Source organism: Eleutherodactylus coqui, chromosome 13 (genome assembly GCF_035609145.1).
Source record: "Eleutherodactylus coqui strain aEleCoq1 chromosome 13, aEleCoq1.hap1, whole genome shotgun sequence".
Lineage (NCBI taxonomy): Eukaryota > Metazoa > Chordata > Amphibia > Anura > Eleutherodactylidae > Eleutherodactylus > Eleutherodactylus coqui.
The window spans coordinates 93,853,993-93,880,404 of record NC_089849.1 but is presented as its reverse complement, the minus strand read 5'-3'; the positions used below and the strand labels follow the sequence as shown (position 1 = coordinate 93,880,404).

At 44.0% G+C, this 26,412-nt stretch overlaps 1 long non-coding RNA gene across 1 annotated transcript; it reads right to left on the bottom strand.

Annotated features, from left to right (window-relative positions):
- Positions 1 to 2,032: 2,032 nt before the first annotated feature.
- Positions 2,033 to 20,462, bottom strand: LOC136587297 (uncharacterized). The gene is made up of 3 exons (XR_010787458.1): positions 20,357 to 20,462; positions 12,764 to 12,846; positions 2,033 to 2,374 (listed from the first exon to the last, which is right to left on the bottom strand). It is a non-coding gene; the product is annotated as an uncharacterized lncRNA (long non-coding RNA).
- Between the last annotated feature and the right edge of the window lie 5,950 nt (positions 20,463 to 26,412).

Here is a 26,412-nt window from a genome sequence, read left to right as displayed (position 1 = left end):
GCTACATGTCTTGAAAGAGGCAAATAACTTGATGGTTTCCAGAAGCACAGCCTATAGCACTCAGTTCTCAGCAGGGGTTGCTGGCAGCAATGGATGTCTATAAGGGCTCATCCATACCAGTGTCACAGGTATCACTGTATTCTGTTTAAATGCAATGCATCGAAATAGTGCAACATGCTAAAATAAATAAATAAATCTTGTTATTTGTATAGCGCCAACTTATTCCGCAGCGCTTTCAGATAATTATTACTTATTACCCCCCACCAAGCAGGGTACTCATTTTACCGACCTCGGAAGGATGGAAGCCTGAGTCAACCTTGAGCCTGAACCATGTTTGAACTCACAACCTTCAGGTGATGGGTAAGAGCTTAGGACTGCATTCTGCTGCCTTAACACGGAAGAACGATCTATGAGTTGTGAAACACCAATGTATAGGTAATTGTTAATGGAAGGTTCCAATATAGGAACCAGTAGGCCAGTATTACTTATATGGAAGAAGGCTTATTGACACATAGGTTGGATGGGGGGCCAATATGGCTTCTAAAGGAGATATTTTATCAATAGGAGACTCTTCAATCTTATCAGCTAACTCCAAGATTGGGTGTTGGGGCCTTATACGTTCCCATCATTGGATTCTAGCTTTTCTGCTGCCTTAATACTCTGTGCCACAGAATATTTCATCTTGTAAAAAGCTGGAAGTTTGGCCAGAAACTGAATGGACGCCATTATGGTCAATGGGGTCTGTTTGGGGCCGTACTGTTCCGTCATAAGGCGCACCCATTAGGCCATGGGGTGCTATTTTCCTGCTCCTCAAACAGAGCAGGAAAATGCAGCCCCGCGTACAGACGCTCATGTTAACCAGCCCTAGCACGTTTTTTTGCATGCACTCTGGTGTAGTTTTATCTTCGCACACAGTCTCCACTACAGACATGTCAGATGCCTCTTCACTTAGCAGGACTCACTTTTGTCTCTGGTCTTCAGTGCGGGTCGTTGCACACCAGCAGGACTCAGTGTACCCCCCTACAGTGTACACTCTCTTTCTGTGCAGGTCACCCCCCACAGGCATTCTCATAGTAGCAAACTGGCTGGTCAGCAGGTCTCAGATAACCCAAGGACAGGCTCAGACTGGCCAACTAGGGTGATGGTGATTTCCCCGGCTGGCCCACCGAAGGAGCACACAGCACTTCCTGTGCTACATAATGCTGACTTTAGTGGTGAACCCACACTCAACCTTTATTAGCCACACAGAGGAACCACTAAGATGTGATTTTAGGGCATGTAGATTGGGGTCTGTGGTTCTGTTTACCATACACACCAGGAAAGACTAAAGATACAATGTGAATACTGGGCACTCATGCTCACATCTAATGGGAGAGTGGAAAAACTGCCCCTTTTTGTTAGCTATAAATGCCCTTTACAATAAAGTCTGTCACACCCATTTGGCTTGGTCTCTGGCAATGACCTTAATCTTTAAAATTATCGTAGGGCTCCTTCCTCACTGAAGAAGGGGTGGTTGCAAGCTACCCATTTAGTTATCCCTTGTCACTGGAAATGCTCTCAATTTCCCAGTTTAACATAATGGTATGATAGATTCTCTAAGATCTACTTCTTAGAGGACCAAGATGAATTTCCTATAATTTCCAGTGCATTTGGACTCCTTGTATAATGTTTCAAGAAACCCCTGAATTGTCCACCTGGCTCCGTAGCCTACAAGCTTTCACTGGAATGTCTCCGTCTTCCATCCCCCTCTTCTATCCTCCCTCCCCCCTTTCTTTTTTCTTCTTTCTTTCTGTTGTCAATTTTTTATTTTTACATTGAAATCGTTGCTCTAATTATGAGCGTTTTACGTTTTTGGTAATAATGTATCTTGTATTGTTTCATTGCCTCATTTGGACTGGTATGATCACATTATACACTGTGTTTCCAACCATGTTATGTTCTTTACTGGACTGTTTAGTAGAAGTGATTGACCAATACTATATTGGGCCCTGACTTGAGCAAAACAAAACATACGGCTTCAAATTATGTCTACATCGACCATTTCTACATCATTGCTCTTACATAAGGACACACGATGAGTTTATTCATATACTTGTTTTTATCACCTATTATAGTGCCTTAACCCAGCCAAGCTGAGGAAGAGGCTTTGCCTCTAAACGTCTTTTTTAGGTGGCTCGTATCTTGTCCAATAAAAAGGTCCTTCTACCTAATCTGCTTTCCAATTAGTTTTTTGGAGGGCTGCGCCTTAATCCGGCAGTTCTCTCTAGCAGTTTATTCATACTAATGCCTGCTCTTTGATACAGTTCTTTGAGGCCAATCTGCTTCCTGAAAGCCTGCAGTAGAGACTTTGTCAGCTGTGCGCAGAGCCGTATACCTAATAAAGACAAGAGGATTATAGTCAATATAATTTGTCACCAGCAGGAAGCACCTGGGTCCTCGTGGCCCCGCACGGAATGCCAGTAGTTATCAAAAGCAGAATTTTACATATGTGGAGACTCAACTAATGAAAATAATTTCAATTCTCTCTGTTTCTTGCTGACTCCAGGAGAAATCGACATCCTTTTTCCTATTAGCCCCTAGTAGTAAAATACACAAAAATAAAAATACACTCAAGCTGTACAAAGCCCTCGCTTCAGTTTTCGTTCAGAACAGAAAAAATAAACATCTGAAGATGAAAAGTTGAAAAAGCAACCATTCTCTGCTTGTTCTGCTGGTCTGGAACGCACAGGCGGTCTTAGTATTTCTTTCTTAAGGGGGTTTTCAAGGCAGCGCCGGCTGTCAGTGCTGGACTACACCGGGTCAGAGTGGAAGCTGTTGCTCCAACCTCTGCGTAGTGGCCGGTGCTCGTAATTGCAGGCTGGGGTCCCATTGATTTCAATGAAAGCTCCGCCTGAAATTATGAGCACCGGGCACTACACAGGGATTGGAGCGGTGGCTTCTATTCCAAACTCTGCAGCCCAGCACTGACAGCCGATGCTGCTTGGAAAACCCCTTTAAAATTTTATTGCTGTGAAGGCAAGCAAGCTGCACTGAGGTCCCTCCAAAAGAGCTATTGCATCTATTATTTGTTTAATTCTTATTGCGCCAGTAGCATACCTAATGACTGGAAGTGTACTGACATAGGATTCAGGATACGATGCAGCAGATGGAGTAACCAAAATGTATAATATATTTTTTTTTAAACAAAAGGATAAGAATGTGCAATAAGGATATAATAGTAATGATTAAGCAATTAAACGTTTACTTTTGGGTACCTACATGCTACCTACTGCTAACTAAAACATAGGAATAATAATACTTTGTGAGCAAGCCATACAATAGCAATCTCTTGTGAACAATATCAATAATACTCCACTAATATCGGTACCGGCTCTGAAAAAATATAGGTTACAGAATAGGATACACAGCTTCCTTTTGGGGCTTAACCTTCCAATATAGTCTATTAGAAAGGACAATTACAGTATACATTCGCAATGTCTCTTTAAGCCTTGCTCGATATTCTAGGTGACACTTGACTCTCTCCTTGCCAAAAAATAACTCAGTCCATGAACAGAGGCTTGAGTACCTGAAACCTGTCAACAGTTCAGTGCCTTTAGTAAAAGCCCTCTATCTGGTGTGCACACTCATTGTCCCTTATGAGGCTGGCCTCACTTACAGTTTGGTGAGCGAGAGTTGCCGTTTCTATTAACCCAAGCAATCCTGCAGCATCGTCCTTGGGTAGGGAGCGTGACTCTCTCCTCCTCTCCGCTAATATTGGGCCATTCTGCTCCCCTTTGAGTCTGGACAGCGCCATTCCCAGCTCTCTCAAGCTCAGTCCTGTGTCACCTCAACACTGCTGTTTCTCCTTCTCAGGCTTTTTCCTCACTAGCACCATGTGCCTCCTCCTCACAGCCGGCAGCCTCTTCTTCCTCTGTTCAGCACCTAACTCACCTCACTACACAGCAAGAAATTGTCCTTTTTATATCAAGGCATTTACCAATAGTCATCATCAGTCCAGTGAGCATTGTAAGTTCTGCTGTGCCAAAATTTGGTACAAATTTTGGCTCATGCAGCAATTCTGTTGCAATTTATGTCAGTAAACCCCACAACAAAAACAAAAGGCAGGCAGCTTTCTGGTGCTGCTTGACACCATTATGCTCCTAATCACCCACAACAGGAGGTCCTGGTGGCCACTTGTGATTGCACAGGGCACTAGTTAGCAATTTGTAGGAGAATGGGCACCAGGTGAATATGTCCACCTGGGCAGATGATCCTCTTCCATCTCGGTGGACGCTACATCTTGTAACACTACCTCAGTGCAATATCTATAGTCTTTTTTATGAACAAGGGGAAGGGGGTTTTGCATATGGCACCATCTAACCTAGGGCTGGCACTGCTTCGATGCCATTTATAGTGTAGTTTTCACTTCCTTGTTCTTTAACATTACAACACCTGTGGAGACCACATCCCTGGGCAGGTTCTCACCGCCCTTGAAAATGTGAACAAGACCAGCCAGAAATGGGTCCTCTGTCTCTAGGGCACCCATAACACTTGAGTATGTTTGTCCTTAACATATGATATGCAGATAATTGGGTCCTGGTTACACAGGGATAATGTCACTGAAGCTTTATTCTCATTAATAAGTATATGAAAGCATTGTCTCCATATCATGAGCGTACATTCCATATACATGGTAGTTATGGGACCCACAGAGAATGGAAGCTCTCCCCAGCTTACAACCCATACAGCATGGGCATCATGGAGCTACACAGGGCTGCATCCCTCTACAGACCTCTGTATGCTGCCCCTTTCTCCTCCAGCGGACTAGAAGAAAACAGACAAACAAGTGTTGTCACCGGATGGAAGGGTGTAATTATATGAATATACAACAGGATGGGTGCACCATTAAGGTTGTCACTACAGGCTCCCCTTACTATGACTCTTAATGAGAACACAAGAAATAAGTCATATACATCAACTATAATCCTGCTCTGTGCAACATTTGGACCGCCCTGATTATAAAAGCCCCAGACACTATTTTGGCTCTAGACTCCTTTGTCATCCACCCAGAGTGGCAGACACTCTATATCTTCTGGCTGTTGTCCACACAATGGGCTCTGTCGCTGATCTTCTGGGCCACGAATCATAAACTTGACTGTCCATGGCTCTATTAGTTTTTAGATTTTTGTTGCCTGCCACTGCATTAGCACAGCACACTGCTCAGGTGGCAGGCAGCATATTCCTACATCTGGCTCACATCCTGCACTGCATTAGCACATCACACTGCTCAGGTGGCAGGCAGCATATTCCTACATCTGGCTCACATCCTGCACTGCATTAGCACATCACACTGCTCAGGTGGCAGGCAGCATATTCCTACATCTGGCTCACATCCTGCACTGCATTTTTGATCACTGTTTATTAAATTTTTTGGAAGGAGGTGAACTAAACAAATTCTGGAATATTTTTTTTGGAGAGTCGATACAATTACAGCAGTACTAATATTTTCTAATTTTTTCTATTTTTGTACAGTAAAATCATTTAAAAATCATTTTTATTTGCCATATTCTGTCACCCATAACTTTTTGCATGCCGCCATCAACAGAGCCTTGTTTTTTATGATGAGCTGAACTGCAGTGTTTAATAATAAATCTATAGTTTGGGTTGTTACAAATGGGATTTGTACTAATTTTGTTCGCTATTTCCTCAAAAAAAAAAGTCTCCAACTATGAGTTAGGCTCAATGTCCACGGACAGATCTGAATTGCGGCATTCATGCGGGACACCACAGTTCAAGCAGCCCATAGGGAAGCATGGGGCGTCTGCACTTCAATGAACACCTGCAGTTTTGATGTGTCGATGCCACGCATGGAAAAGTAATCACAGCATTCTCCATTTTACTGCGGATTCTGGGCGGATGTGGCTCCATAGATCTAGATTCATAGATTCAATTGTGGATGCGTTGCGGATTTGTAGGCTGATACCTTTCTGGTTGCTTGGAGCCCAAGCAGGGAGGTGGTGGGGAGGGGAAGGCAGGCACTTTGGGCTTGTGATTTTTTTTTTTTGCGTAGACGATCTGCAGTACATCCATGTACATCCGTGAGGAAAAATATCGCACCCGCAATCATCAAGCATTTGAAAATGATTTCTGAACTGACTCGCAGGTTTTCTGCTGCGGAATCAATCCGTGCCATGGACATGAGGCCTAAAGGTGCTTTAACATGGGACAACCTGTCAGACGCAGATGTCCAAAAAGTCGTCCCAGCGATAATCGTTCCTGTGGTTCTACACAGGAGCAATCATTGCTATTGAATGGAGGCGGATTGGAACAACTGCCTGTTTACACCGGCCGATCCGTTGTTCTGTTTTTATGCATGCAGTAACTGAACGCCGAACGAATTTACAGTAAGGTGGAAGTGACGTAAAAAGAGATCTGCTTACAGTCCCTCACACAGGAAGCCTGGAGAAACTTATGTGAACTTTGATAGTACTAAGAAGCAGATCCCTCTGCTGCCATGATTGCTTTTCCCTTCCCCTAGTGGTGCGCACACTGTACTCGGCCTCTTCAAGGTCCAGTACAGGGGCGCAGCTAAAGGTTCATGGGCCTGGGTGCAAAAGTTTATCTAGGCCCCCCCCCCCCCCCGACTTCTCTTAAGCCATTAATGCAGAAGCGTAATTTGAAGCTTCTGGGCCCCAATGAAAAACCTGTAACAGGGCCCCAACTATGATGCTTTATTCATAGTACTGGGCTCCCTATATGGAGAGGTCTTATAGGCCCCCTAAGGCTCCTGGGCCCGGGTGCAACCACATCCCCTACAGTTACGCCAGCGGTCCAGTATGTGCCAAATAGAGGCAATGCATCCAAGACTTTTTAAACATTTCCCTGCCACTTGATCCTAATAAAAGATGACCACCGCTGGGACCCCCAGCAATCAGCTGTAATCTGTGGGATAGTCCTAGCAATAAGTGTTCATCTTCCCAGCAGCACCACTACAGTGGGAAATTAAGCATTTCATAGTGCCCGTTCATGTCAATGTGTTGCCTATGTGATACAGGATGGGTCTCTCCGAGTAAGAGATGTTCAACTGCTCTCCATTCTCACCAGGAATGAGGATCTTGAACAGAGGACCTATCCTCTATTAACTCAGGATTTCCTAGTAAGATATATAAAAACAAGTTTTCTAAATTGGACACCCCCTTTAAATGTATAGGTGTGATTATCGTATGCTGTATTTGGATTTGACCTGGACTGTTTGATTTGGTTTCCTGATTGCTGCAACGAAACGGTTTGAACTCCGCCTGTATCTTCCCTGAACTTGCACTTCAGTGCCTCAGTTTCTGCCTTACGATTTTGTACCTTGCATTCCATTATTATCTGCAAATGATCAACTTGCAGATGGGATTCGACCATGTGATTAACTACCTCATAAAGGGTGTTTCAAGTTAAAAAATGCCAAATCCCATAGACTGAAACCTTATGGGAAGGACCAAAGCTGACCTAAGTGACAAGTAGGTGGCTGAAGTGGGGCCAATAAGCCATACATCCTTCCCACCTGAACTGCTCTCACTGGTGATCATGCCTCAGATCCACTGTCACCCAAGAAGCCCCAGTAGGAACCCTCTTCCCCTAGCTACAAAGCAGCAATCAAGTGTTTCGACATGGTCAATGAGGGTTTGCAGAGGGTTGCCCCAACTTCAGCTCAGCACAGGCCCTTGTCAGAAGAGGAGGTGGTGGCACTCAATGCCACGGTGGCACCCAATACCGATACGCTAAATGCTCAGGAGAATGGCAGAAAAATCTGAGGCCTACAGAAGAGGGCAGATTGACTGGAAGGCCATGATACCAAAGGTATAACTAGAACTGGTGAGTCATCGCTATTTTGCTATCCCATGTGGGCAGAGTATGATGACAACGCTGATGGGGCAGGCACTAGCCATGGTAGCCCTGTTCCCAATGACCTCAAAGATAAGGAACTGTTGTTGGAGTACAAGAAGTTGGATGATTCCTCTCCCTCTACAGAATCTGAGATGCCATGATACCCTGGGCAGAGCTAATACACTGGGCCTGCCACTGCAGCATAGGGAAGCAATTCCTTTGTAAATGCCATGGCAAGTACCAAAGCCCATGGTCTGGTTGTAGCAGGAGAGTTGCTTCCTGGAACATCTGGATTGGATGACTTGACAACCGCTGGGACTTTTGCTCAGGGACGGTTGGGTGAGTCTAGTTCAGCCGTGTATCATGACGGCCCACTATAAATTTGTCAGTGGCAACATCGGCATAGTTTCCCTCAAGTTTGTGTTGTGCTTTTCCCATATTTAGATTAATTGGCTTCTTGTGCATCTAAGACATGAATGTGTGTAAGCTTAAAATCGGATAATTAGATCATGTGTTCTACTTGGAGCAGAAATCACTATCTGCATACAGTAACTACGTGATGCCTTGTTTAAGCACCTAAGAGCTACGTTTGGCTAAATCCCAACTAAAGTATAGTTAGGCTAACTTCACAAGGGCAAGTGTGATATGGGGCCGTGAATCCCGCTCCCATATGCGAGCGGTTTTTAAGGCATAACAGCCTTGCGGGGAGGAAGGGATCCTCCGATGCGGCTGTCACAACAGAGGATCGCAAAGTTACTCCTATTACTTTCAATGGGGGTGGCAATGCAGCCGTCGGCTCCATGGCAAACAATGGGGCTGCAATATGAGATCACGCAGCCAAATAGAACATGCCGCAATTTGTTTCCTGCATAGCATCACATCCCGGTGCCATGCAGGAAAACATCGCTCGTGTGTATGACCCCATTCAAAAGCATGGGGTTCATTTTTGAGCGAGATTTGTGCATCTCGCAACACAAATCTCACGTGATTTTGACACCCGTGTGAATCCAGCTTTATGTAATGCATTCTGAGTTGTGAATGGGATGCTGAAAAGTCAAAGCTGCAGGTGTAAGCCTCCTTTTACTCGGCCTGTTTTGAACAATGTAAAGAGCACCAATCAATGACATTGGGGGTAGTTTGGGCTTCACACAAGCCAATTCAAAAAGTATATGTAATCGTTTGTCACCCATACAGCATCAACTCTATCAACAGCTCATTCCCTTTATTGCACGGGCAGATGGGCCGCCGACAACGATGATTTTTCTTGTGTGGCGTGAATGATGTGATCACATGAAGAACGAGTGTTTGCTAATTCGTTGGGTGATTGGCATCACCTTCGCATGGCTCAATGACTAGGCAAACAAACATTCTTACCAGAGGTGGAACTTGAAGCTCCTGGGCCACAATCCAAATTATTTAAGAAGGCCCCCAACTATAATGCTTTATTCATAGTACTGGGCTCCCTATATGGAGAAGAGAGGCCTTATGGGCCCCCTAAGGCTCCTGGGCCCGGGTGCAACCGCATCCCCTGCACCCTCTATAGTTATGCCAGTGATTCTTACAAATGCACCTGGTACCTATGGATGATCAAAGGCCCCACTGCTGCATTAGTAGATACCAGTGTTAGACTGGAGCATTCTCATACTTGAGGAATGGGTATTGCATAATTGCATGGAGCAACTGCATTTATTAATGTACTTTTTGCATGTGCAAACCATGCGCATTCGCGCACGCACAATAAATACGGGGGTTCATGGGTTCTATTTTCTGTTTATCACGTGCAGAAATACACTTATGGAAATCCGGCCTCAATGGTAGGTGGGAGGACCTGTTACAGATTTTGCACTGGGGTTTATGAGCTTTGAGTTCTACTTCTGGAAATCCATACACACAATTGTAGTGGCTCAAAATTGGGGTACCTCTGGGTGTTGTTTGCCTGCCCTGCATGGACAGTCTTTGTGTCTCTGTTTGTACGTGTATTCGTGTAAGTCTATGTTTTGTGTTGGTGCGTTTGTTTCCCTAACCTGCTCTGTGTGGTGTGATTGGTTCTTCAGAGAGGTTGGGAGCAAAGTTAGGGGGAGGAAAAAAGAGGGTTAGAGAGATGTAGTCTGTGGAGGAGGACATGTGAGCAGGAAGCTGATGCTCTGGTGCCCCTGCCTGGGCAGAGCCTCGGGCCTATCCCATTTGCCATGGTCCCCTCCGGGGATTGGAGTCCGGAGATCGGTTCCTGTTTAAGGAGTCGGCAGTCGTGATCACACATTCCCCTGCTTAACTACCATGTCGAGGTACAGGACTTACTCCACTACTTCAACTTTGAGGACAAGTTGTAAGCAGCTACTCTGCAGAAATGCCATTAAAACAGCAAGAGAAAGAAGGTAGGCAGTGGTGAGAAGATGTTAGGTGTTGCTCCCCTCTGTGTCAGAAGTGCTCCCCTCAGGAGTTCGTCCATCAACTAACTGAGACTGATGACGTCTATATGTCGGGTGAAGAGTGACTTCTATGAGCAAGTGTTACGTTCATGTGGGCAAATAAGCACCGGGCCTACACGAACGTGACCAAGAACGTAACGGGAACAAGGGACGGAAAATAGACTGAGACTGGACGTACTGGCAGAAACACCAAACAGGACAGAAAACTGCAAAACTGCAGACTGGACTCACAGACAGACAAACATAGAACTGAAAAATGACCATCACACTCACCAAACATCCCTGCACGCTAAAGCAGATGCAATTGCTGTAATAAATATGAGGGATAAGTTCGTGAATTGGCCAAGTCACTTAAGCCGCGAGCCCAGCGATCAAGGGTTCTCGTGTCCCGCGGTCCCTACTCTAACGAGACAACATGATCCAGCAGCAAGGGACACAGTTTACACAGCAAGCTGCAACACAAAGGTAACAGGACACAAGTCAGACAGCAAGCTGCACAGAGAAGGAAACATGACTGCTCACCCTGGACACCCAACGGATACTGAAAGGAGATGTTATTTATTCATGAGCACAGACCATGGGTATAGGATGACCTGAGCAAACCACACCTAGCCAGCTAAATTATCCCTCACCTGTGAAGGAGTGCTCCTGGAACCCTAGAGAACACTAGACTCCAGCAGCACAACCTGACAGCAAGTGTGTCAGAGTCTAGGCAAAGGAAAAATGTGCCAGAAGTGTTGTCTGTGAATTAATTGCTGCACTGTATTCTTGGAAAATCAAAATTTGATATTATGAGTAGAAAAAAAACTGTGTGCCTCCGGTTTTGAAAGACATACATTGACTGTGGACTCTTTTATTTGTTTCAGGTGATTTACCCCTTGGAAGAGGCACTGGCGTCACGTGACACGTCATCTATGTACCAACTCCATCGTGGGTTTGATTATTTCCACTGTGTTGACCGAGCTAGGCCCCATACTGCCATTGTGTGGAGGGATTGCTGAGCCCCCGTGATCACCATCTTGTTTTTCCCAGTGGTCTCCCCCGCAGCAGCCGGCGCTCCGATCGGACGCTGCACAATATATGATTTTTGTCTGCCCTTATCACACCCCATGGGATCATGAACTGCAATTGCAGGTAATGGGTGAAACAAAATGTATCACATACAATAGTTGGATATTAGATGGGTAATAATGTTACATGATAACAATAAAAGGATGAAAACATCAAATCCTTTCTTATCCAATGATTGAATGGAATCTTATGACTTCCCCATGTGACTGTCCCTCTAGATACAAGGATATAATTGTCAGCGCGACTCTCAGAAGACTTAGACCAGACTCTTGAGATATAAGTCTTGTCATCTGCCTCCAGGGTTATTTATGATCACAGTTGTGTTGCTACATTGAGCTAGTTGGGATTATCCTGGGATATACATATAGTTATGAGGATCCTGGGTTCACCTTTGGCAGAAGGATGCGGGGGTCTCTATTAAGGTTTTGGATAACCCTTAAAGGGGTTGTCCCGCGCCGAAACGGGTTTTTTTTTTTTTAAACCCCCCCCCCCGTTCGGCGCGAGACAACCCCGATGCAGGGGTTAAAAAAACAACCCCCACAGCGCTTACCTGAATCCCGGCGGTCCGGCGTCTTCATACTCACCTGCTGAAGATGGCCGCCGGGATCCTCTGTCTCCATGGACCGCAGGGCTTCTGTGCGGTCCATTGCCGATTCCAGCCTCCTGATTGGCTGGAATCGGCACGTGACGGGGCGGAGCTACACGGAGCCCCATAGAGAAGAGGAGAAGACCCGGACTGCGCAAGCGCGGCTAATTTGGCCATCGGAGGGCGAAAATTAGTCGGCACCATGGAGACGAGGACGCTAGCAACGGAGCAGGTAAGTATAAAACTTTTTATAACTTCTGTATGGCTCATAATTAATGCACAATGTACATTACAAAGTGCATTAATATGGCCATACAGAAGTGTATAGACCCACTTGCTGCCTCGGGACAACCCCTTTAAGGGCTCTTTCGCATGAACATAAATATGTACCGTATTACGCCGTCAATAGAGCCCATTGATTTTAATAGTTCATTCAAATCTTTTCCGGAAAATGAGATAGCCCACATGTTTGCAAATATGGTGGTGATTGGCTGGCGTTGGTTTTATGGTGCTTGACTTTTAGTATACACATTGCTATGATTAACAGTGCTTGTACACCCAAACATGTAGGAAAATGACCCTACATTTCGTGCAGCAACTTGTTTTATAATATGGATTAAGGAAAGCATTGGAGATTTTTAATTATGCTGGAATTGGTGTGCTGGAACCACGTTCTCTTTTCTGCTGGCCATTCACCAGAGCTTTCCAAGCACCCTCCAAATGCTGCTAATTATCATGAACAGATGTGATATTAGGGCACTGGGTGAGCTAACCTATAGCTTTGTATATACAAGGCCATGTCATCCTGAAAATGTCAGCCAACCTTCTGTGGGTGAGCATGTCCTTGACGTCTATCCGGTGACTTGTAGACCATGCAAGGCTCTCCCTTCCATCAAGATGTGACATCTAGCAAATACCAAAGAGAAGGAAGTTAGATACAACATCTAGTAAATAATGAAAACCATGCTGAACAGCATAAAGCAAACATATAAAAGCTCACATGAGGGGAGGGTTACAAGCATATACATTTTACAACAAACATGGGGAGGACAGGTGGGTCAACCTGTTGTCACCAAATCACACTGGGTGAGGAAACTTCCCAGGACTGCCTAATTTAAACCCTCTTAACCCCTTAATGACATGGCCTATTTTGGGCTTAAGGACACACCGATTTTTGATGGATTTTCATCTCCATTTTTCAAAATCCATAACTTTTTTATTTTTCCATCGGCGCGGCCGTATAAGAGCTCGTTTTTTGTGCAGCGAACTGTAGTTTTTATTGGTGCCATTTTTGGGTACATAGACTACATTGTAAAACTTCTATTATTTTTTTAATGATAGCAGGGAGAGAAAACGCATCAATTCTGCCATAGACTTTTTTTTTTTTTTACAGCGTTAATAATGCAGCATAAATGACACAATCCATTTTTTCTGCGGGTCGGTGTGGTTACAACAAAACCATACCAAAATTCTTTTTTTTTTCAGGTTTTTCCACTTTTCTGCAATAAAAACCCTTTTTTTGGAAATATTTTTTTTTCTAAATTGCTGCATTCAAAGTCCTATAACTTTTTATTTTTTCATGGGTGGAGCTCTGTGAGGGCCTATTGTTTGTGAGACGAGCTGTAGCATTTATGGGTACTATTTTGGGGTACATTTGGCTTTTTTGATCACTTTTATTGCGTTTTTTGGGAGGCAAAAGGCTAAAAATTAGCATTGTGCCTCAGTTTTTTAGCGTTTTTTTACGCCTTTTTGCTGTGCAGGATAAAAAGCATGTTCAACTTATTGTACGTGTTGTTATGGACACAATGATACCAAATGTGTGGGATTTAATTTTTTTTAATGCTAATATGAGAAAAAGCACAAAAAACAGTTTTTTTTAAACTTTTTTTTACATTTTTCTTTTTTGTACATTATTTTTATCTTTCTTTTACACTATCTGAGTCCCTCTGGGGGACTTACATCATAGCACCGATGATCGCTATGATAAGGCACTGCAGGACTTCTCTTCCGCAATGGCTTATCGCTTATTACAGGATGCCTGTAGGTGGCGTACTGTTACCATGGTAACCAGCCGAGCTCTCTGCGATTACATCACGAGAGCCCGGTAACATCATAGAGGGAGTGCGCTCCCTCTGTGAACCCTTCCCATGCCACGATCTACATGGATCGCGGCAGGGAAGGGGTTAACAGCGGGGGTCGCTGCTTCCCTCGATGCACCCTAGCTGTTGCAGCGGGAGTCCAGCCGCTCCCGCTACTGCTGGATAGCGCAAGATCTCTTCTGATCTCATGCTATCCCCAGGACGTAAGTTTACGCCCTGGAGTGGGAAGGCGTTAAACTCACTCTTGTATGACATCACCACCAATATGGGACCAAGAATAGCCTAGGGGAAGCATGCTTAACTCCTTCCTCAACACCTTCAGTCAGAAAGCTCTCGTCTTAAACATACAAGAACCTACTAGTATGTCTATGTGAAGTAGGGTTGGCACCCAGCCGGTAACTCACCGGCCCAGCCAGTAATTAAGTCCAAAGGCCAGTGTTGGCATTTTTTTTTTACTGGCCATATTAATGGCTGGTAAAATATAACTGTCAGCTGGGAGCACCTCTGGCGGGGCAGCAACCCCACACCATCATGTATTTCACCCACTTTCTCTTTTTAGCTCCTGTCCGGCCACCGTAATCAGAGCTGTGATCACTGACCTCTCCTCCCAGCATCTGTGTTCCTATACATCCTGTACCATCCCATGTCAGGGGTCACAGGTTTTATTACAACCACTGGACTGTAATAAAAGCTAAAGAGATAGAGTGAGGGAAATACATGATGGTGTGAAGTAGCTGCCTGGCTTCAGGTTCAGGATGTGGGAGGCCCTATTACTTTTAAGAGCACTAAGAGAGTTGCTATTATTATTGAAACCACTACTGAGGGCATTACTGGGGCCACAACTGGAGGCACTATTACTATTGTTGCCATGGAGCGGGGTGCCATTACCAGTTGCAACCACTAGAATAACAAAAGTAAAAACATGTTTTGATTAGCCATGCCCCCAACCGCCGCACTTTTCAGATACAGATAAGAGTGTGTTCATATTTTCTTAATTCATGCATGGTGCAGCATTACACCAGCAAATAAAAATAAACTGGATTATTTTTAATACAAAAAGGATATTATTGCAAAATATTCATTTAATACAAAATAATAAACCAATCTGATACCACATACTTCCGTAATATGCAGATCAATAATCTTTTATCAACTTCAAAAGGGCTTGCAAATGACTAGTCTTATGCCACAATTCACCTAGAAGTAGGGAAATGATATCCTCCCTCTACAATCACTTTTAGATCCCTCTGCTTCTCAAGCTCTACACTTGGGAAGATGAAGTAGGCCCTATGTCAGGAGATTCCTCCTGGCAGCAGATCGTTCACAGGACTAGCATCATATCCCACTCTAAGAACATAAAAGGAACCTCCATTAATATTTCTACAAGGTGGTATCTCATCCTAGAAAGGCATGCCACATTTCCCCATGGATGTCCTAATACTCATTTTTGCAATTGGGGACAAGTTAGTACTTTCGCACATCTCCTCTGGTTCTGCCCGGTCACTCGCTCACAATGGCTGAGAATCGAATGCCGTATAAATTCTAAACTGGGAACCTCGATTAAGCTTTCTGGTCTGCACTTCTAAACGCTGATATAATTGGGTATCCTAAATCTGTACATCAGGTTGTGGCACTTGCATCATCCGCAGCTAAGTAGACCATAGTAGTTAGCTGGAGATCCCTAACCATCCCTTTTACTAAGACCCTTGACAAAATTAAGAATATGCAATGTTTTGAATGGTTCATTAGTAGAGATGAGCGAACGTACTCGGTAAGGCCGATTTCGCAATCGAGCACCGCGATTTTCGAGTACTTCACTACTCAGGTGAAAAGCACTCGGGGACGCTGTGGGTGAGCGGGGGGTTGCAGAGGGGAGTGGGGGGGAGAGGGAGAGAGAGAGAGCTCCCACCTGTTCCGCGCTGCTACCCCCCGCTCCACCACGCCTCCCCCTGCCCCCTGGCGACCCCCAAATCTTTTCACCCGAGTAGTGAAGTACTCGAAAATCGCGGTGCTCGATTGCAAAATTGGCCTTACCGAGTACGTTCGCTCATCTCTATTCATTAGCATATTAGAAAACATATTTCCTAAATTTAACACCTTGTGGTCATTATCGAATTCCACTTAAGTTCCTAATCTTGGTCAACCCTGGTTGAACAGTATAAATATTTGTATATTGTTCTTTTATTAATCTTTGTTAAATATCGCTATTGTTCATTAGTCTACTCCTTACCCCTTCCCCTTTTTTTTCTTAGCAATTTCTACCCACCTTCTTCTCTCCTTACCGCCTTCCTTTTATAAAACAATTTCTTCCCAGTTCCTCCCCGCCCAGCCCCATCCTTTTTTTATTTCTTTTTCTTCCCTTTTTTAAGTTGCCACATCCCCCCTCCATTACTCTGAGATTAAAATGTTTTATATTCTGTTTTCTGAAAATATAAAGAATCTGCAAAATCAAGTTGTGGGACTATCTTTCTCTTTCTTGAAAAATTCACTAAAGATTTAAAAAAATAACCAAAATGAATAAAAATTTGAAGGAATAATATAATTCCAATTCCAAAAAAGTCTGGACACTGTGTAAAATGTAAATAAATGTTAGGAAAAAATGAATACAATGATTTATTGTTACGATCATGTGGGCAAACTAAGCACAGGGCCCACACAATCGCGACCAAAGAACGGGATGCACGCAAATGGGTTTCACAGGAGATTCACACAGAATCCAGGCAACTGACCCTGTGCTACCTTGAGCTTGACCTGGCCCTACCTAAGCGGGCACATTGCCCCAATAAGGGCAGCCCAGCGGTCTTCGGATCTGGGCCCTAGCTGATCCTAGGAGCCACACACCAGAACAGGACGCATTCACATGCCAAATGACAGGGACAGAACAACAGGAAACACCTAGCCAGAATACACAGCATACATAATGCAACCACTAGTAACAGATAAGCTGAATATAAATACCAGGTATTAGTTGACATTTTGTACAAAACATGAAAGCTAGCAGGCCACTTCATGGCTCCTGGTTATATTGCTAGTCCCTACACTAACCAGGAGTCCAGCAGCACCAGACACAGTTCACACAGCAAGCTGCAACAGGACAGGACACAGATCACAGGTCACACAGCAAGCTAACACAAAACTGACAGAATATAAACGAACGAACGGACATGAACCAGCAAGACACAGATCACACAGCAAGCTTGCATAAGGAACCGGACAGAGCACAGGGCACACAGCAAGCTGACAGAAACCTGACAGAATATAAATGACAAACGGACATGAACCGGCAAGGCACAGATCACACAGCAAACTTCAACAGACAAGGATTCATGACTGCTCACCCTGAACACCAGACAGAGACTGACCAGGAGCAGGGTCAATTAACCCTGAGAGTGCTGTGCTGCTGGAAGCACAGTAGTACAACATGTCTCAGCAGCACACATAACATTTATAAATCTAATCCAACCATATATTATTCACAACAGAACATATCAGATGGAGGAAGAGAGACATTTTTCCATTTCATTTAAAAAAAGGAACTCATTTAGAAATTGATGGCAGCAACATATCTCACAAAAATTGGGACGGGGCCGTGTCTACCATTGTGTAGCATCAGCTTTTCTTGCTGCAACAGTCTGTGTACATCTGGAAAGTGAGGAGACCAACTGCTGGAGTTTTGGGAGAGGAATGTTGTCCCATTCTTGTCTGATGTAGGATTCTAGCTGTTCAGTAGTCCTGGGTCATCTTTGTTGGATTTTTCTTCATAATGTGCCAAATGTTTTCCATGGATGAAAGGTCTGGACTGTAGATGGCCAGTTCAGCACCCGGACTCTTATGCAAGTCCTTCCTTGAAAGAGACATTGTCTGGATGGGAGCATATGTTATTCTATAACCTCTTTATACTGCTCATCATTGATGCATTTCAAGATGTGTAAGCTGCCCATGCCATAGGCACGAATGCAACCCCATACTGTCAGAGATGCAGGCTTTTGAGCTGTACACTGATAACAAGCTGGATGGTCCCTCTCTTCTTGAGTCTGCACGATATGGCATCTGTGGTTTCCAAAAAGAATTTAAAATTTTGATTAATTTGGCCACAGAGCAGTTTTCTATTATGCCACAGTCTATTTTAAATGAGCTTTGGCCCAGAGAAGACGCCGGTGTTTCTGGATTGTGTTGATATATGGCTTCCACTTTGTATGATACAGCTTTAACTTGTATTTGTGGATTGCACTGTGAACATATTCTTTGAAATTTTACATTGAAGAACATTTTTCTGAAATTGTTCCACAATTTGTAGGCACAGTTTTTCACAGATTGGTGAATCTCTGAATCTTTGCTTCTAAGGCCGCATACCCATGGGTGACTTTATTGCTATGCAACAATGCTAGAAATCGCATGTATGTAAAGCTGAGGTTTTCCAATGGGTCCTTCCTACACAAACAATGTTTTGTAGCGTCGCGACATTGTGAGACTTCAAAATCGCGGCATGTTCTATACAGCCATGATTTGCAATTTTTTGTAGCCCATGTTTCCCAATGGGGCCTTCCTTTCTGTTGCATCGCATCGCACGGAAACACGTTTTTTGTGCGATGCAACTTTGACAGTAAAAAACCCTACTGTCAAAGCTCTAAACTAAGCCCTAGCTGCAGGAAAAAAAGAATACATCACCGTAGAAGTGCTGTCTGGTTCCACTGCATCTTCTTCTCGGTCCCAGCACTGTTTTTTAGCATCTCTTCTGAACGGGGATTGAAAAATCCCCACCTCCTGGAAGCGCTGCCTCTGATTGGCTGAGCGCTGTGATGCTTAGCCAATCAGAGCCAGTGCTCAGTGAATGGCTGTAATTTGTTCATCAAGCGCTAGCTCTGATGTTGAAGTTGTTGAATATGATAACTGAACATTTATCAGAATGGTGGGCTGAGTAGGACTCCTGGGTCCGAAATGTGCCCTCCCTATAATATGGCCCTGATTCTAGAAATAAATCTCCCACAGTTAAGAATGTCTGGAAAGAGGGCCTCTTTTATCAAAACCATGTAAAAGAAAACTATCCTTTTGCTCATAGCAACCAATCAGAGCTGAACTTTCATTTCTTAAAGTGCTCTGATAAAATAGAATCTTTGCTGTGATTGGTTGCTAGAGGCATCCAGGAGAGCTTGATAAATGTCTGCAGTTGCTGCTAGAGGACACAATAGTCTAAATCTTTAAATGGTCAGCCCATTCATTTCAGTGGGAACTGTGTAATGCTTCATTTTCTTTGTGGTGCCGTTACAGCCAAGTGCAACACTTAATAATGGATCCCAGAAGTCCAGTAATCTGGCACCACTAGGACATCTCTAGGATCACATTATTATATTTTTGGATTTTTACCGATAACTTTCTTTATTGAAACCAGCAACAATACTAAACGGGGCCTTGCAAAGGCCAGAAACTTTGACGATGCAAGACGCCCCTTAGGAGTCTGTCTTCACGTAGGCACACATTTATTGCCAACTAAATGCCTCCATGAGTCAGAGAGGGCCACCCTCCACCATGCAGAATTCCACAGCGACCATTGTGGTGAACTGTGTGCCTACAGCTCCACGGAAATATGCAATGCAGGTCCTTGTGGTGACTAGCAGCAACTGCATATAATATACTCAAAACTGTTTGAGTTAACGGTATTGTAACGAATTCTCAGCAATCTCGAACACACTGTTGTAATTGCCTAATGGCAGTTTCTTAACTTAACTTCCAGGAATTGGGCATCACAGCCTTAGGGTCAGCTCTTGTAGTTATGATAGGCTCTAAATATGTAGGGAACCATACAGTCTCAAAAGTCTTGCATATTAAACACAGTGTTGGTACACCAGGGTCTCTTGTTCTTAACTTGTCTTTTTTTTCAGATAAGTGTCCCCATTGGCTATGCTGGCTTTCCACAATGACTGCTTGAACTCTGCAATCCTTGGTACCGAGACCTACAATAGAGTGCAGATTAACCTAAGGCGACACAGGTAGCTCTCGGGCCAGACTGCTCTGGAGTTTGTTCAAAATGTACCAAGAGGCTGTCATTGCCTTCCTACCGGTCTCATTGTCTCTGCAAACTCAACTTCTTCTGCCGTCTCTTTGGTGCTCCGTAGATCACCCCAACATCAAACTACTCTCTCAATGGTACTTTCCAATCCACTCCATCCCAGCAACCTGCTCTCTGAAGCTCTTGTTACAAGGCTGCAATGTGACTTCTCTATAAGGGTGTGATCTCATGTGCTCTCTACAGGAGTCTGTAGTTCATGTTAAGACACATCATTCAGGACTCACTCATACATACGTACACCTTGCTCTACCTGTTTGCTGTGTCACTTCTCTTTGTCGCTCCACATGTGGCAATCAGCTTGCTGAAGTGCTCTGGCATGTCCAGTCTTGAAGGTAATCTCTAAGGCTGAACAAGGCTTCACCTGCCGCTTCAACTCTAGTACAAGATGAACAAACCTTTAACTTTCATCAGGTCTGTGAAAAGTCAAGTTCCTCTGAAGCCCCCCCCCCCCCCCCCAAAGCAGACAGAATGTCCACTGGTGTGTTTAGTAGTTTTGGGGCATAGTCCAGTGATTTAGTAATAGAATCTCTAGTGCCCAGTGCTATAGCTTCTGGTGTCTAGTGGTTTAGTGTCAAAGTTCCTGCTGTTTAGCAATTAAATCTGAGTCTCTGGTATAGATTACTTTATTGGCTTGGCCTTTGGTGTCCAGTGCTGAAGCATCCCTGTCCTTGGTATCCATTTGTTTGATGGTGCAACCCTGTTGGGCAGTAATTAAGCACCCCTTTTCCCAAGGTGTGGTGCAGAGTGTTAGGGCAGCAGAAAATGCAGTGCTAGGCTCTCACTCACAGCCTGAAGGTTGCAGGTTCAGGTAGTTGAATCAAGGTTGACTTGGCCTTCCATCCTTCTGAGGTCAGCAAAGTGAGTACTCAGCTTGCTGGGGGGGGGGGGGGGGGGGGGTAAAAGATGACTGACGAAGGCAATGGCAAACCACCCTGCAAAAACAGCCTGCCAAGAAAACATCATGATGTGGCGTCACACTAGGAGTCGGTCATGACTCGGTGCTGCACCAGGGGACTTTACCTTACCTTACCTTTCCCGAGGTCCAGTAGATTAGTGCACTATCTCTGGTGACAAATAGTTTGGTGTCCCTCCCATAGTTTTTAGAGGTTCAGGACTGTGTGATTAAAGGGGTTTTCTGACATTTTGCATTCGTGGCAGTGGGACGAGGTGTGTATAAAATAAAAAATATTTTATTTTTTCTTACCTGCTGTTCCGGTCACGTGGGTTGTTTACTGCACACATAGGAGGCAGGGATGTAATCAGTGATATCCCATAAACCTGCCTTGAAGCTTCTATATTAGAAGCCCACATGCCAGGTTCATGGGACGTCACCTGTCAAATGCCGCAGCCCCGGTTTGCTGACACAGTAGTCTCATGTTGCAGTGAGTATATTTATTCTATATAGTTTGGGGCATGGGGAGCCCAACAATATATAAAAAAATAGCTTGGAAAACCACTTTAAACATTGTTGTCCCTGATGCCCTGTGGGTTGGTGTCCCATTCCTGGTGTCCAGTGGTTCAGCATAACTGTCTCTAGTGTCCTGTGGTTTAGTTTCCTACTCCTAGTGTCTTGATATTTACTGTATCTGCCCCTGGTGTCCAGTGGTTTCATACATCATTCTTTCTGTCTAAAAGATTCTGGAAACTTTTCTATGGTATTTAATGCTTTTTGGACTTTCAAAGCGTTCGGTGTTCACTTGCCTGCTGTTCTGCCCTCTTTAATTGGAAAATCATTTACAACAGTTTCCCTTGCTCTTTAATTTCCATACCAGTGTAGTTTATTGCCCTAGTTGTTTATCTATCTATCTATATAAAATAGGATGTGTGTATGTGCCACCATAAGGGCTCATGCCCACAAACGTTGCGGGATACACCCGTGTATTTACACCACGGAAGTACCGCGTCCGCGATTAAAAACAAAAAATGCCTGCTGATGATTGCGGATTTCTGCGGTCTCCATTAATGCTATATTAATAGAGACCTTCCGTGGCGTAAATGCATGGCAAAGAGAACATGCCGCGATTTATTTCCCGCTGCGGAAATCCACGGTAGAATGCAACATGTGAGCATTGGCAGGCAGAAAGCTATTAGGTTCAGTAGAACTTAATAGCTGCAGAAACGCAGTAGAAATCCGTCCATGGGCATTCATCCTTACTCATGAATGCCTGGAGCAATTTCAACCAAACTTGGTATATATATACAACTCATCCCATGGGGACAAATTTGGGAGGGGGGCGGGGGCATAAGACAGCCCCACTACCCCTGGGGAAAATGCAGGAATTGCACTTAAAGGAGATGTCCCGCGCCGAAACGGGTTTTTTTTTTTTTAACCCCCCCCCCCGTTCGGCGCGAGACAACCCCGATGCAGGGGTTAAAAAAACCACCCGCACAGCGCTTACCTGAATCCCGGCGGTCCGGTGACTTCAATACTTACCGCTGAAGATGGCCGCCGGGATCTTCTACCTTCGTGGACCGCAGCTCTTCTGTGCGGTCCACTGCCGATTCCAGCCTCCTGATTGGCTGGAATCGGCACGTGACGGGGCGGAGCTACACGGAGCCGCTCTCTGGCACGAGCGGCTCCATAGAAGAAAGCTGAAGACCCGGACTGCGCAAGCGCGGCTAATTTGGCCATCGGAGGCCAAAAATTAGTCGGCTCCATGGAGACGAGGACGCCAGCAACGGAGCAGGTAAGTATAAAACTTTTTATAACTTCTGTATGGCTCATAATTAATGCACAATGTACATTACAAAGTGCATTATTATGGCCATACAGAAGTGTATAGACCCACTTGCTGCCTCGGGACATCTCCTTTAAGCAGATGTTTTTTATTTCAGTCTTGTCTAACACAGACAATCTCCTCTTGCTCAAATACTAATATATTACACAGACCTCTTGCTCCTCAGACAATATCTTACACAGACAACCTCCTCCTCTGCTCCAACTACCTTACAGCTTCCCACCAGCACCAAACCACTATGTACCACACAGAAATGAAAGCTGACCAAAAGGAAACCTGTGTTGCACGTAACAACCAATCACAGCGCAACTTTCATTTTATCTCAGCAGTATAGCAAGTGAAAGCTGAGCTGTGATTGGTTGCTATTGGTAACAAAAATTACAGGGGAAGTCGGTGAGTTTTGGATTTTTAATTATGCCAGTATTACACAGACCTCCTGATCCTCACATAATCATATCTTACACTGACAACTTCCTCCTCAAATACTAATATTACACAGACAAGCTCCTCCTCATATACCAATATATTACACAGATGACTTCCTCCTCATATACCAATATATTACACAGATGACCTCCTCCTCATATACTAATATACTACACAGATGACCTCTTCCTCCTCATATACTAATATATTACACAGACGACCTCCTCCTCATATACCAATATATTACATAGATGACCTCTTCCTCATATACCAATATATTACACAGATGACCTCCTCCTCATATACCAATATATTGCACAGATGACTTCCTCCTCATATACCAATATATTGCACAGATGACTTCCTCCTCATATACCAATATATTACACAGATGACCTCCTCCTCATATACTAATATATTACACAGATGACCTCTTCCTCCTCATATACTAATATATTACACAGACGACCTCCTCCTCATATACCAATATATTACACAGACGACCTCCTCCTCATATACCAATATATTACACAGATGACCTCTTCCTCATATACCAATATATTAGACAGATGACCTCCTCCTCATATACTAATATATTACACAGATGACCTCTTCCTCCTCATATACTAATATATTACACAGACGACCTCCTCCTCATATACCAATATATTACACAGATGACCTCTTCCTCATATACCAATATATTACATAGATGACCTCCTCCTCATATACTAATATATAACACAGATGATCTCTTCCTCCTCATATACTAATATATTAAATCAGTACACTATATATATATAATACACGGGCAATGCCGGGTAATCAGCTAGTATCTAATATTTTTGAACCCTGTCCTGTGGTTTGTGGTTGTCCTGTGGTTTACAGCCAATAGTTCTAGTGTCTAGTGGATGGGTGCCTATCGTTAGTGCCTACCATACACATAATTTTCGGGATTACTTTACTTTTGGAATACCTTTTGTTTGACACAGGGCACATTTCAAGAACCATTAAGGCTGTTGCTTTAATTTTCTAATTGGTCTCTGAAGAACAAGCGTTGGGACCCCTCCCTTTCCTCTTGCACTTGCTCACTCTCCCCATTTGAATCCAGTCTATTGAAATGAATCCTCTTATTTTTAGAGCTGAATGATTTATTTAATGACATTTATTTGTGGAACAAGACATGGAACTCTTGAGCTATGCCATCTATTTTAATCTAGGCCTGGGAATCGTCCTACAAGAAGCCTATGCCCCAAGAAGTATTTGCTCTGGCCGAGTGCTTCAAGGAATATTTCGGTCACCTTCTTCTCTCCTTGAGCTCCGAAATGTTTCAGCTGTTGCCGAGGGTCTGCAAGGAATGCACTCTCTGTTAAATTGATCTAATTATCACTAGTTAGCTTATGAAAGTTATGTCAAGGACCGCGTCCCTAAAGGTCATTCTCAGCATTCTCAAGAACGAGGAAGGTGTCCTGCTGTCTGGTGGAGAAGAGTTGAATTTCACTCTCAGCAAGTGTCCCCTTGGTCCGGTTCAGTTGAGTCTCTACACCATTACACCAGCAGTTGGATAATCATTTTCTGGAAGGCACAGGTGTTGCTGGACACATGATACCTTTAGGAGTGAAAACAATACTGTATTATCTTCCCACATCAGCTCTAATCTTTGCTCCTTGCTGTCTTAATGCTGCATTTAGATGCAACGCTTATCGTTAAAAAAAAAAATCGTTAAGAGAGAAAGTGAATGATAACCATTGGGTATGAACATGACTGAGCCAACAACCCAACAAGAATTCTGCACTTTTCGTTCGTTGTTTAGTTTCAACAGGACTAAAAATCATAGTTGGATGGTTCGCATCTCATTGCGTTTAAACACTTCCCGCTCCGTGTTCCATATAGGAATGTGGAACTCTACATGAGAAGGAACGATTCTCAACCATAATCTTACTGTCTAAGCAGTTCGCATGTTAGGGGTGACGTCACTCGCTCATTCAAACGAGAATCCATCTTCCAAAAGGCACATTAGTCTAGCATAGTCAGTGTTTGCTTAAGACTTCTGCCTGCGGCAAACCCTCTTAGGGATAGTAAATGCCAATCATATGTATTGCTGGCCATTCCATTGAAAACCAATACTTGTAAGACAACATGTATGGGGCCAATTCTTACAGTTTCTAGCTCAGAGGATGTGATGCAGATCTCACGGGAGATAATGACATGGACCCAGAAGGGTTCACCACTGTGAGTGTTTACTTAGTATGTGGCAATGGGCATAGAGGTTACAGTCTCTCATTGAGGAAAACAGGTTTAGTGGTTACACTTCTACACAGAGGCAAATAACTTGGTAGTTTCTAGCAGCAAAGTCTATAATGCTCAAGTCTGACTGGTGTTTGCCACTTGCAACAGCAACAAATCTCAATAACACAGTCCTTTGCATGTACTTCGATGAAGCTGTACCTCATTACACAGTCTCTTTTTCGGTCATGTCAGGTCATTTTTCCACTTAGCAGACTTCATTTTGTTTTTACTCTTCAATGTGATTTGTCACACCATCAGAACACCAAACTAGCCGGTTAGCACAGCCCAGGACACACTTAAGGCTTATTTAAATGACCGTATGTGCAATTGCGCAAGGCATTTGCACCGTGAACAATGTAGATTTGCGCGGGTATCAGCGCATAGTACTGTACCTTTTGTAAGGCAGCACCTATCTTCCTGCTGTTTTATTCACACTCACGCACTGTTTGATGGAGTTTCCTTGCCGTTCTCCTTAGACCCACTAGCTGTAGATTGTATGAGAGGTACACAATTGTTATTGGAATAGCTGACGTCTGCGTAACTTGGTAGCTCTGGTGATTTGATCATAAATTGAAGTTGGATGGTAGCCTTGGTTTACTTGTGATACCCAAGACCCATATAAACCTGGAAATGGCCCTATAGGCTCTGCTGCTTACGGCATGTCTCAGGAGAAATGCTGACCCATTTAATTTGACTATTTGGCACGAAGAATGGGAGAAAGGAAAGTGGCAACAACTCTAAATAACTTTCCAGCAAGTATAAAAATGTGTTTATCCCAGAATATACAAACCCATGTGTGGATATAGGCCACATGTGCCAATCACAATTACAGCAAAAAATCCTTTATTCTAAA